Here is a 13,045-nt window from a genome sequence, read left to right on the forward strand (position 1 = left end):
TGATTTTGAGAGAAAAACCTGTGCATCATTTTGATTTCTTAAGTTAGATTTACCTGGTCAATAATGGTAAGTTTTACGTACAAATAAGTGGATTAAACTGTATAAAGTATGAAGATTACCATTTCAGGGACTTTGTAGGGTTCATTTTAAATTTTGGACTTGGGTGGTTTTTTGAATCATATACAAAGAAAACAACGTTGGAATGAGATTACCACTAGTAAGATAATACAAAATAAAGCACACAGGTATGTATTATGTTGATAAGCATTCTGCCATGTAATATAAACCACACACGTTCCTTTATTAAGCCCTTTTTTTCAAAAGTCACTCTCCAGCAATGAACGTGTTACAAGCGGACTTTTATATATACTGGATTTCAATCAATGTGTTACAAGACTCAAATCACGGAATTGTGTGGTTCTTTCATACATACTATTTCTCACATGCTCAATAGACACATATGATGAATTTGAGTTGTTCTTTCATACATATGACAGGCCTATGTATAGCAACATCTTCCCATGCTTAACTCAATTTGGCCAACGTATGGACTTGGGTGGGTTTTGTATTCATATATTCAATTGTTTACAGTAGGGCTCTTCAAAATTAATATTTATGTTTTCTCGCTTTTTTTCAGAGGTTGAATGTCCAGTTGACTGGATCGCTTATGATAATTTCTGCTATCTCGTTCAAGATCAAACCCCATTGAGTTATGATGATGCTCGGCGCGTTTGCTTTGGCAAAGGGGCGGCATTAACAAGTATTAACGACCAGACCGAACAAGATTTTATCTTTGACGGTAAGTTATACTAAGGGGGTATCATTTTCTTTGGAAGGAGGGGTCCCAAATATACTGGGGGTCATACATTTTTGGAAAAAAATAGGGGCGATAATAACATTTTTAATGATCACAATTTAGGGAATCACAAGATGTCCACAGATAGTGTGTTTATTTTATTAAAAAAAGACTGATTTCAATACAATTTTAGCCTGTTTAGGGATAAGGTGTATCGGTGGTGGGAAGTCATAAAAATGTTGTTGCCGAAATAGGGGGTCGCAATTTTATTGACACCGACTTTTTGCAAATCCCCCAAGGAAATTATAGCCCCTTACACCACTGTCTTATAATTTTCATCGAGGTTCGGCCGGGTTCGGCCATTATGTAATAAAAGTTGACTTTACACCCCATATTATGTATTGTTCGTGAAATTAATTTCTTTCTTTCACCCCCCCCCACACACACACACACACACCCACTGTACCTTAGTCTTTGACCCTCACATTGTCATAACAAGATCAAGGTTTTGGTGTAGGACGAGTTACATAAGTGCGGACTTTCTTTATGTGTTGTGTTTACATAGTAAATGTCTAGTTTGTTGCACTATTAGAAACATTAGGTCCTCCTAGGTCTACCGTTGGTAAAGACAGAGGCATGCCATTAAACGGGACGAATTTGAACTTCAACAACTGAAAAATGAAAAGGCGGTTTTTAAAAATTACATCCAAATGAAACAATGAAAAAATGAAAAAAAAATGCAAAATGTCATAAACATAGGGCTTTAAATATTACAAAATAATATGTAAATTGGAATTTAGATGTCACTTTTTTAGATGATCAAAAATATGCGAGTATAAACATGATAAAGTTACTCAAATTTGCTTGCTTAAAACTTCATCGAAATCGCGGTAAGTTTCACAAACTTGCTTTAAAGTTTCTCGAAACCGCGTTACGTTATTCAAAGTTTCACAAGATTAATTGCGTAAACTTGCTGAAAAGAAGCTCAAAAGTTTTAAAAATTGCTAAAGTGGGCGTGGATTTCACAAAATTTTCCAAAATTTTCCAATGCAGTTCAATGAGATTATGACAATTTTGAATTTTATCTGGAGAGGGGAAGCAACGAGTTACTCCAAATCACAGCGACAGGTAGTGACTGGGCCGCCGAGTGTGAATATGTATTTATTTTGAAAGGTTCGTGTTTGTTTTAAATTTTGGGGCGTTTTTCCAAAATTTGATATTTTTAGTGATATTTCAAAAAAGCGACATGCCAAAGACAACTCTTTGGGCACATACTTTGTTATTGCTATTGCACTTCTTTTCCACATACCTACGTTACCATTCGCTTTAGTGATTTACGAATATAATATATTTTGTGACTGCAATTTGACGTTTTCAATGTAATTTAAGCTTATCATGAAATTAAGAAAAATATCTGCTCACGCTTCTTTTATAATTTTTACCTGATCGTCGGCTTTTGCAGGCAATAGAATGCAGATTGGCTCACGATAGATGTCGTATTCCTCTATGTGGGTCACTTGATGATAAAATTACTTTGAATTCCTTGTAACAACACACAAATATCCGTCTGGAAACCGGGTTTCGGACTAAATTATGGAAGAGCTCTAGTCTTCGGCGCCGTATCAAATCTCATAAAAAGGCCACGACTGGCGAGTATGTATTTATGTTTCCCGCACGAAAGCTTGCGTCTAATTCTATACTCTACTTCTTTGGAAACGTTGACCTTTGGCCATTCTTTGTATAATGCCCTGCTATGACCTTGATATGTACACTTGTTTGGGTACTGTTAAAGCATCGACTTTAGTACCTGGTCAGAAGATAATCCTAGAGGGATATAGTATAGTTTAACTATTGAGTGAACAAAGTGAAAGACCCATTATTGATTAGGCGCGGATATTAAAAGCACAGGTCCTAATCCCGTGTATAGTCCTTAGAAAAAATTTTAAATAATAGAATAATTGAATTTTGTACCTAAAATAATACCTGCGTTCTGCATTATGTATTTACTTCTCTTTAGGTCTATGCCTATTTCTCAAGTTAGTTTGGTAGATTAGTAAGTAATTAATAATTGATTGTTGATAACTTGAAAACTTGATTGATTGATCGATTGATAGCCATTTCACATATATTCCTAGTTTATAGGCCTTTTTAATTTTGAATTGCATTGTACATTAGATAAATAGGGCTATAAGTATTGATTTATTCTATTCAGCAATATCAAGGATTACTATCAAACTTCTCGTAGCTAATAGTTACTTGGCTCAGTGGTCTGCACTGAGTTTTACAAACGGCAGGTTCCGGGTTCGATTCCCAGGTCTGCCTGGTTTTTTTAAGGCTGAAAAAAAGCTATTTCTGAAATGCAAACGTATTTGGCGCGAGATCTGAGCTGGTCCTTTTCTGATGGCTGTTACTCTTTACAGGCACACCCCCTCTGGAATCCAAACCGGGTTCACGCTCATTACACCTCCCTTAACGTAGCATTATAAAATGTTGCAATATTTCAGGCATTTTGGGGGAATTTTGTTAACTTTAGGCAACTTCCCTGTGACATGTGATTGTGACCTCCTAATTTCGGCCTTTCGGCCTCCATTGCATAACAACGTTGGAGACCCTAAGTAATACGCATATACACTGAACTTGTATCAATATACTCGGTACACCCACCAGTTCCACTAAGTGAAAAAGATGTTATGTTTCAGCCCGTATAGATATTGATGTATGTTGTTGCCTCACACCTCTCATGCAAATGGAACATGTGGGTGTATCAGTGGTACTAGTAACTGAATAGATAATAACACTACAAGCTTCACCTAAATATGGGTAGATACTAAAATCGCCTTATCAAAACTACATACCAAGATAATAATTTCACGTAAGTGGAAACTTATTTGATACAGTCTCGTGTCACGTCAATTAATTTAAGTCCTTTGTTCTCAAAGGTCAAACACAAATTTTAAAAGAGGAGCTAGTGTATCGTAAAACCCGCCCATAAGTTCTAAAGCCAATTTCACGTTCCTCCCACGTTATTCTAAAATACTATTGTCTACTAATTTATTTCGATAGGGCATAGAAACCCGACGGACAAATAGCACATGGTTAATATGATTTGAATATTGATTTGCGTCAAACACCCGAAAAGGAACATCAGGTTTTAATATTTTATTTATATATTTTTTACATTACTTTTTATGACCACATACGCGTACAAGTCATCCAGCGGTTATCTATGGTCATTTGACGACACATTAGGGCTATTCTTGGTTTTAGTTGGAAATGGTCAAATCCTACTAACTTGGCTGAAAATTGGTATTTTTAATTTTCATGTCGGCATTGCATTGGCATACATATTCAAAGTCATGTTATGGTCAATAGCCTTTAATGTTACAACATTGATGATTTTTTATAGCAACCGATCTATTTTTACGTTTTTACAATGTAATTGTTTGCTTGTTGTTGGTTTAACTTGGTTTTGATATGTTATACTCTTAGTCGTTTTTGCCTTTCTTTCTTTCTTTCTTTTCTGTTGCGTAGCATCATAGCCCCCCCCACCTTAATTGCAAAATTTAAAAAATCCCATAGGAAAATTGCCAAAAACGGCTTGTGCCCCCAATCAGATCTGGTACCCCCCATGATGACCCACGTTACACCACAGACGTGCTCCCCCTATCGATTGCAAAATTTCGAAAATTCCATAGGAAAATTGCCGAAAAACGGCCTGTGTCCCCCAATCGGACCCAGTGCAACCCCACCACCCCCATTATGGTCGGTGCACCACCTCCAGATATGATGACCCATGTGGACTAGTTAGTTTCTTGCTGAATTTTATACACCGATTTACACCCTAATAATTATATTCTTGCCTTTATCAGATCTTGTTGATGGTGCGGCTGTTAATATAATATGGATAGGTCTGGATGACTTAGCATTAGAGGGAGATCTTGTCTGGCTTGATGGTTCCACTGTAAGTTTTTTTTCTGCTTTTTTTGATCCCCTGATGATCACATTGCTTCAACGAATAGCTTTCAAATCGCATTATTCAACAGCAAACACAAAGTACTTTATATAAAGAATTCATTTAGTTGAATAATATTCAGAAACCAGTTTTGAAAACATATTTATTCTAACATAAATTTATGTTATTAAGTTTGAGCAAAATCCACCAAACGTTGTTAACATAAAGAATGCAGAAAGTTTTAAGAGCCCTCACCTTAAATACTTATATTTTCAGAATAGTTATGACAATTTTAGAGCTGGCGAGCCCAATCATGGTAATGAAGACTGCGTGCAGTTGTACTCAACAAGGTTATGGAATAAAACTAACACTATCTCTAGCCCTGAATCTCAATTATAGGTGTATCCTTCGTGTAAGAGAATACCAAACAAATCCCAACTGTAATCCTAACCCTAACCCTATCCCTAACCCTAATCCTACCCTAACCCTTACCCTAACCCTAACCCTAACCCTAACCCTAACCCTAATTCCTAACCCTAACCTTAACCCTAACCCTTACCCTAACCCTAACTCTAATCCTATTAGTATTTTGTGCTCTCTTACACTAAGGATAAACCAGGATAAACCCAATTCTAATCTTAATCCTAAACTACTCTTCTATTTTAGTTTGGCTATTCAAATTTTAGAGCCGGTCAGCCGGATAATTTTTTCAATGAAGATTGCGTGCAGTTATACGACACAGGAGAATGGAATGATTTGAGTTGTGCGACGCTGAATGGGTTTATCTGCAAAATGAAACGAAGTAAATATTGCTTTTTGTTTTGAGTGTTTTTTGGTTTATTTATTATATTTTTTAGAATAGTTATGACAATTTTGGACCTGGTGAGCCCAATAACCAAGGCAACGAGGACTGTGTACAGTTGTATTCAACTGGGTTATGGAATGACTTGAGTTGTGCGACGCTGAATGGGTTTATCTGCAAAATGAAACGAAGTAAATATGTGGTTTTTTTAAATTTATATAATATACATTATCATTATTATTGCCCCACGACTTATGTGGGACATGGAACTATTAAAATTGTAATACGATGAAAAGAACAGTTAAGTTAACAGAGTCTCATGCCACGTCAATCAATTAAGTCCTTTGCTCTCAATCAGTAGCGTAGCCAGCAGGGGGCAAGGGGGGCAGAGTGCCACCCCTGACAAAAAAAATGAAAGAAAAAAGGGAGAGAAAGTCTGGAGGGCAAAGGAAAAGAAAAAGGGCAAGGAGCCTCTTTTCCACCAAAATTCAACCAGATCATGGGCCAAAATAGTGTGAAATCAAAAATGTTGCACGCTGCGCGCGCACATTGTCACAACGTAGCCACTTTCATCCCAATCATGTGCGAAAATAGTGTAAAATACACAAATTGTGCGCGCTACGCTGGCACATCGTCCCAGTAAAGCCTTTTTGGAAGCTCCAAGACATGTTATGTATTGTACAGTCTCTCTAAAAACAAAAACGGTTATGTACCGGTATGTATGATGCAACTGCAATTTATTTTTCGTCTGTGCCCTCGAAATTTTATTTTGCCACCCCTGACCAAGAAAGCTGGCTACGCCCCTGCTCTCAATGGTCAATCACAAGTAAGTAAATGATAAATGACCAAATCAGACACTATGCGTCACCGGTAGTTGCAGCTATATTTACCAATAATCTATAATAATTCGCAGATTGGGCTATTCTAGTTGGAAACTATACACCCCTACGGAAAACATGACCTTACTCTTGCACATAGGGAGTGTGGGGTTCATGGGTAATTTCATTTGATATCTACACCTCCTATGTGGAAGATCAGGGTGTGTGGATATCAAATGGAATATCATAATATTTTCAGACGCTATGCTAAATTGGATAACACTGTACTTAAATAAGCAAACTTTTTGTTTTTTGATTGACTAGCTCATTTCTGGATTGAGTCTGCGCAGTACGTAGGAAAGGAGGGAACAACCCTATCAGTCACAGTTCATCGAGACGGACTCATCTCGAACCAGGATCAAATAAGTAAGATACTCTTACTTTGTAAATTTAAAAAATGACAGAACATTTGAAGCAACGACAAGATCGCCGGTAGTCACTTTCGCTATATCAGTGTTTGATCACCAAATATCACCAGATTCCCGTGGCTGCTAGTGTATCATGACAAATATATGCATGACAGTTTCCAATAATATCAACACCTCTATTATTCGCCATCGTAGTGTGACGTCAAAACCGATCGTTGCCAGGTTTTAATAAGGCCCTTTACAGACTTTTATTCGACGTATAATATTCGATGCAACATTTCTTCGTTACTTAATATATTATTTCCATTCTACTTCTTATCATGTTTAACTTGAAACAAATGGTTGTTGACATAAAATCAAAAATATATTTTCAACAAACATTCGAAATATAATTGATATCCCATCAACAAACATTTATTTATACAACTGAATATTAAAAGAGATTGAATAACGAATACTTGTTAAACGAATATTCTACTTCTGTATGACCCTTCACTAGTTCACATTATATGTGTTCGGAACCTCGATCAAAATGATCGCAATGCAAAGTCTATGGGTTGCTAACAGGTATGTAAACCAAGTTTGAACAAGTAACTAATGTATCACTGAAAGTGTATGTAACTGGGATGAAAAGCCATTCATTATTATGAAATATTTGCCGTTTTGTATTCAAGATAATGAGTTTTCCCAAAACACCGCAAAATAATAACCATACAGGAAAATATTATTCACATATACTGAATTGTGGGTTTTAGTAAAACCACGCGGGAATTCTTTCCATTCGTGTGTCCTGTCTAGCAATGGAGTTTAGTTTTCGGACTTCGTGGGCTATTAAACGTCAAAAATATCTGTTATTAATAATTATGCAATTATCGGTATTATATCAAAAATAATATTTGATTTCCTAAGAACATTCCTTGTCGCCTGATGTGGTTTCAGGTTACCAAAAATATGATGAAAAGGTGGCCCATAAGTCATCAGAAGATTATGGTGAATTGACACGCAATCAAAATAAACAGTTTAAAACTAAACTACGCAAAAAAAGTTTCTTTATGGTTAGGAAATTTACCCACAATTAAAATCTAGTAACTAATTTTGTACGTTTGCTAAATATTCGCATGCGGGAGATTGTCCTACTCATTTTGACACCTCGATCACTACCCTACGACACTCCTGAGAAAAGATATGAATGTTTAAGGACCAAGAGGTCGACAAATAAAAATTGCAAAGAAGCCTATTCAATGGTTTTAGAGCTGATTCACTGATCCTGTTTCATTATTCCCGCCTTTTAAATTTGAATTTAAAGCATTTTCCTTAATGCATGTTGGATAATCCTTTGCTTATTGTGCAGATGAACGATCAAAGACAAAGGTGAGTGGGTACTAAGACATTTACGTTTTGAGAGATGAGTTTGGAAAAGGAATTCAAAACAGGTCATGATTACAGCAGTTTGGAAGATACTGTATGTTCAATATGTTACCAAAACAGAAGGAATTGCGACACTTGATTGGCCATCAGCTCAAGAGACGAGTCAACAAGAAGATAATGGCAGATACAACTCTGGTGAGATTGCGTGGCATCGTTATCAACGAGTGGGATGGGATTGACCAAGGTTACATTCGACGCCTCATTAGGAGCATGAGACGCCGCGTGCTTGTTGTAAGGGAAGCCAACGGTGGACACACAAAATATTGAAAGAAAAAGAGATTAATCTCAAGTGGAGACGGCAGTATGATGCCTGAAATGTGCTCAGCAAGTAAACAAAAAATGTTATTTGCATGTTTGTTGTTTTTGTGTTCTTTTATGCTGAAAAATTGAATAGGCCTTTTTGCAATTTGTATTGTTCGACCTTGTGTTACTTAAACATTCATATCTTTTCTCAGGAGTGTCGTAGGGTAGTGGTTGAGGTGTCACAATGTGCAGGACAATCACCCACATGCGATTATTTAGCAAATGTACAAAATTAGTCGCTAGATTTTAATAGTGGGTAAATTTCCAAACCATAAAGAAACTTCTTTTGCGTATTGTATATGGCATATAGCAAATGTACACAAACTAAACGATGGATCGAACCATTCAGACCATGTCAAACTTCTTCGTAAATCTCATCCAGTGTGCCATCAAACCTAGCCATGCCATGACAAATCATATCATGCAATGTATCTAAAACACTTATATTTAAAAATTATCAAAATATCAATTATCTCCTCATATTTTCAAGATGCATTATATATTTTGTTTCTTCATATTGTTTTTATTTCGCATGTACATCTTCAATTATTCATGTTTTTGGGTTTTTTATTTGTATAATCACACCACCTATGTGAAATGAAATGGCGGAATATAAAAGCATCACTGTACGTCTATGATTTCTTTTCTGAACAATTTTGTGATCACAACTATCAAATTATACGATTTTCAAAGAGTGACAAAGCATATAATCCCTATGTGCCCAGCCGTTAATATCTTGTTTGAACTGTTTTGTATTGCTTAACAGGATTGACAACCACTGATGTGACTGCCGCTTTAGGGGCAGACTACACTGCCACATCTGTTACAGTTGATTTTGCACCAGGAGAGTCTGTGGCAACTACTACATACCCACTTAATTCAGACACAACCATAGAAGACTTGGAGTCTTTCACTTTGACTCTTTCATTGAGCGGAGCCACTGCTGCTGGAACACTCCCGGGTATATATGGAACGGTAGAGTCGCCATCTACTTCTACGGTGTTCATCGTTGACTGTACCGGTAAGAAAGTAGTCAAATTCGATTCCTTATTGGGTTTTTATCGAAGATGTAATCATGTTCAAGAATTAAGTGGGTTCAAATATACAAATATTCAGATTATTTCAATATCTGTTTGATAAATACTTAAGTATAAAGCAAAGTGCACATACTGTCCTTGAGCACGACGGGGGCTTGAACCCGGGACCGCAGTGGTGCAATTCGAGGGAACCTTCGCTGCGCCATCTCGCTCTCCCTAAACAGTTCATTAAATCAAAGTGTTATTTAAGAGCAAAATATGAAGAGCTTATTTCCAAAAGGAATTAAATTTTTGTCGAAATTGAGTTATGCGCAAAACATGAAAGACAGTTTACACAATACAATGTTCTCAATCAAATGAAATCAAGAAAAATCAACGGGATTATTTATCTTAAAATCGCACCCCAACGATCTTACTGTTGTTTCAAAAAACATGTGTGTGCTAAATTAATAACCAAATGGTTTTATTCCCTTATGGAAAGTCTTATTCACATTCTACGAAATGGAACATTTTCCGGTAAATTTTACTTTTTCTCCAACTGTTTCTATTGATACTAAGGCTAATAACCTACAGGTGGAAGAACCGCGCATCGTACACTAGCACACTTAAACATGAAATTGATTTTATCTCGTGCGCTAGTTTGTAATGTTTGAATGTTTTTATGTTCCATTGTACAATGCGCAAACCTCTTCTCTTTTTTGTAAGGCTAACACTTTTTGCTATTACCATTTTCACTCAGAACTGTAGTCACCAGTTTCTATTGTTATGCATAGTCGCGCTAAAAGTCGATCGATACATGTTGAAATCAGCACAATTCAGAGATACACCCTTTTGCTTTGAAATTAAATTTCTCGGTCAAATATAAAGCAATATTTTTTCCTTCAGAAATGTCAGTTAAAAATATAATGCTTGGATAAACATTTTTTTAGCGTTTCAAACTATTATAGTTTGCTAAAGAAAGATATTTCTCACCTCTGTAAGGCACATCTTGTGGGTCTATATATTATAGTTTTGTCAGAATATCCGTTTTGATTACACTTTTCCATAGATGGGTACATTCGCGAGTTGATTTTGACAAAATTGGTAGTCGGAACTGAAAAATGGTTCAATCATAACCGAAATTCTGACAAAACTATGCTATATGGCTCACGGTGATGTGCGTTAGAAAGTTGTGAAAAATCCTTCATTAGCGAACTATATTACTTTGAAAAGCTAAAAGGTTGATCCGAAAAAAAGCTCGCGGGCCAAGTTGAAGCCAATCAAAATCGAAAATCTTGCACTAAATGACTGAATTTTACGCCTAAACTAGGAATTAAAAAAATATAGCATCAAGCATTATAGTTTTTCCTGACATTTACTAAAAAAATGCTTTTCATTTGGCCGAGAAAATTAGTTTTACATTGAAAAGGTGTAACTCAAAATGTTGCTCATTTCGACACCAAATTCGATCGTTTGTATTGCCTCTATAAATGACTGAGTGAGCCTTATACAACTGTTACAATAGCCATCGGTTGACTAAAGTTCTGAGTGTTTTACCTAACAGCTACATTTTGGATTGAGGAAGTCGAATACATCGGAAAAGAAAATGAAGCTGTGGTGGTGACCATTCACAGAGATGGAAATGTTGCTAATACTGATCAGATAAGTACGTGTAATTGACAGGCGACGACCGACGAGGTTTTTTTTTTAAATATAGCGTAGGTCACTTGCTGCTGATTTATAAATGAATTGGTAAAAATGGTTGTCACTGATTGTTGCATATTTTATAGTTATATATTACAAAGATACAAATTATCAATCACTAAGAATTAATTTTTAAGCGATTGAATAAAAATTCAATCGCTTTCAGAATTTACAATCAAATGATAAGATACATGTAAAGGCGAGTAGGGGATAATATGAAAACAAGCTCGAATTTACAATTCATGAATCTAACACTCTGAGCTGCTGTTTGTTAAAATGCTAATTAACAATTATTTGATGGCTGTGCTATCTAGAAACAATGAATACATTTACGTTGATCTCATTGATATCCTCACAGCGTTAACAGCAACTGATGTGACCGCAGTCTACGGGACTGACTATACGTCACCTAATGGAGCAATAGAAACAGTCAACTTTGCCGCTGGTGCCACGAGTGCTACTGTTACCTACACGATACTGACAGATACCGAGGTAGAAGATTTGGAAACGTTTACGCTGGGTCTGGCCTTGAGTGGGACAACAGCTACAAATATGTTTGCTACTATCGTAGCACCAAGTACTTCAACGGTTCAGATCACCGATTGTACTAGTAGGTTTTTTCCTCTGATATCCGTATAACACACGATCAAATGAGAACAGGAATATGAAATAGCAAGCAAAGCAGTCAGAAAAGATGTAACAATATTATATTAACTATTAGAACATAATGAAATAACAAGCAAGGCAGTCAGAAAGGTTTTAACAATTAATATAACTATAGGGTCCACAACTTATTAATTTCCCCCCCCCTAATACTTTTTTTAAATAAGTCCAAAATATTAAATGTAAAAGTGTAAAAGGGTTTGCATAGCCCTATTTTTTTTTTACACATGTGGACCAATCACGGCTCACGTCATTGCGTTCAGTCACAATGGTTAATTATGTAAGAATTGTGTAAGAAAAGAGGCAGTTTTAAAAGTTGCACCTGAGTCCATAGCAGTAGGGTTTGAATATACCTGGCCTACTGTATTGTTTGAGAGCTGACACCTATGGACTCAGATGCAACTTTTAACACTGTTTAAAATCGTCTCTTTTTTACATAATGAACCATTGTGACTAAACGCAATGAGGCGTGAAACTATAATTTGGTCCATATGTGTAAAACAAATAAGGCTACCATACACTTTTACACATTTTCATTTTGTCAAATATTTTTTGATTTATTTTTAAAAGTATTTAGGTGGGAACTTATGTGGGAAGTTGTGGACCCTATATTAGAACAACAACAGCAGCAGTAATATCAACTGAGTTTAATTGATTGGTCTTTGATTTCAAACGGTCCAGTGACGCGACTGCTAAGATAATATGCCTACTTGTGTCATTCCATTCCCATCCTATTTTGGGCAATGGTCGAGGTTTAACCACTTCCCAAAACTTAAGGATTCTTTGAAATCAACTATAATGTAGAATGTTTTAACGTACGTCACTGTACGTGTTTGATTTTAGACTTGTTTTATGATTATTATTTATGATTGTTTTACTGAGTTACATGATTTGTTAATCGCAATTTTTCATTAGTAGGAATTAACCTTAAATGAAAGGTAAATATGAATTAAGCCTTTCTGTTACAGCACAGGAGAAAAGATTCCGCACCAGTTTATTATTAAAGCAAGAATTCAAGAAGTACATATGAACACATGCTAGTCTTAATGATTAAGTACTTTGTATTTTTTTAATTTTCAAACAGCAACCTTTTGGATAAAAGAAGAACTCTATATTACTAAAGAGAATGTAGGTT

This window comes from Amphiura filiformis, chromosome 2 (genome assembly GCF_039555335.1).
Source record: "Amphiura filiformis chromosome 2, Afil_fr2py, whole genome shotgun sequence".
NCBI classification, from domain to species: domain Eukaryota; kingdom Metazoa; phylum Echinodermata; class Ophiuroidea; order Amphilepidida; family Amphiuridae; genus Amphiura; species Amphiura filiformis.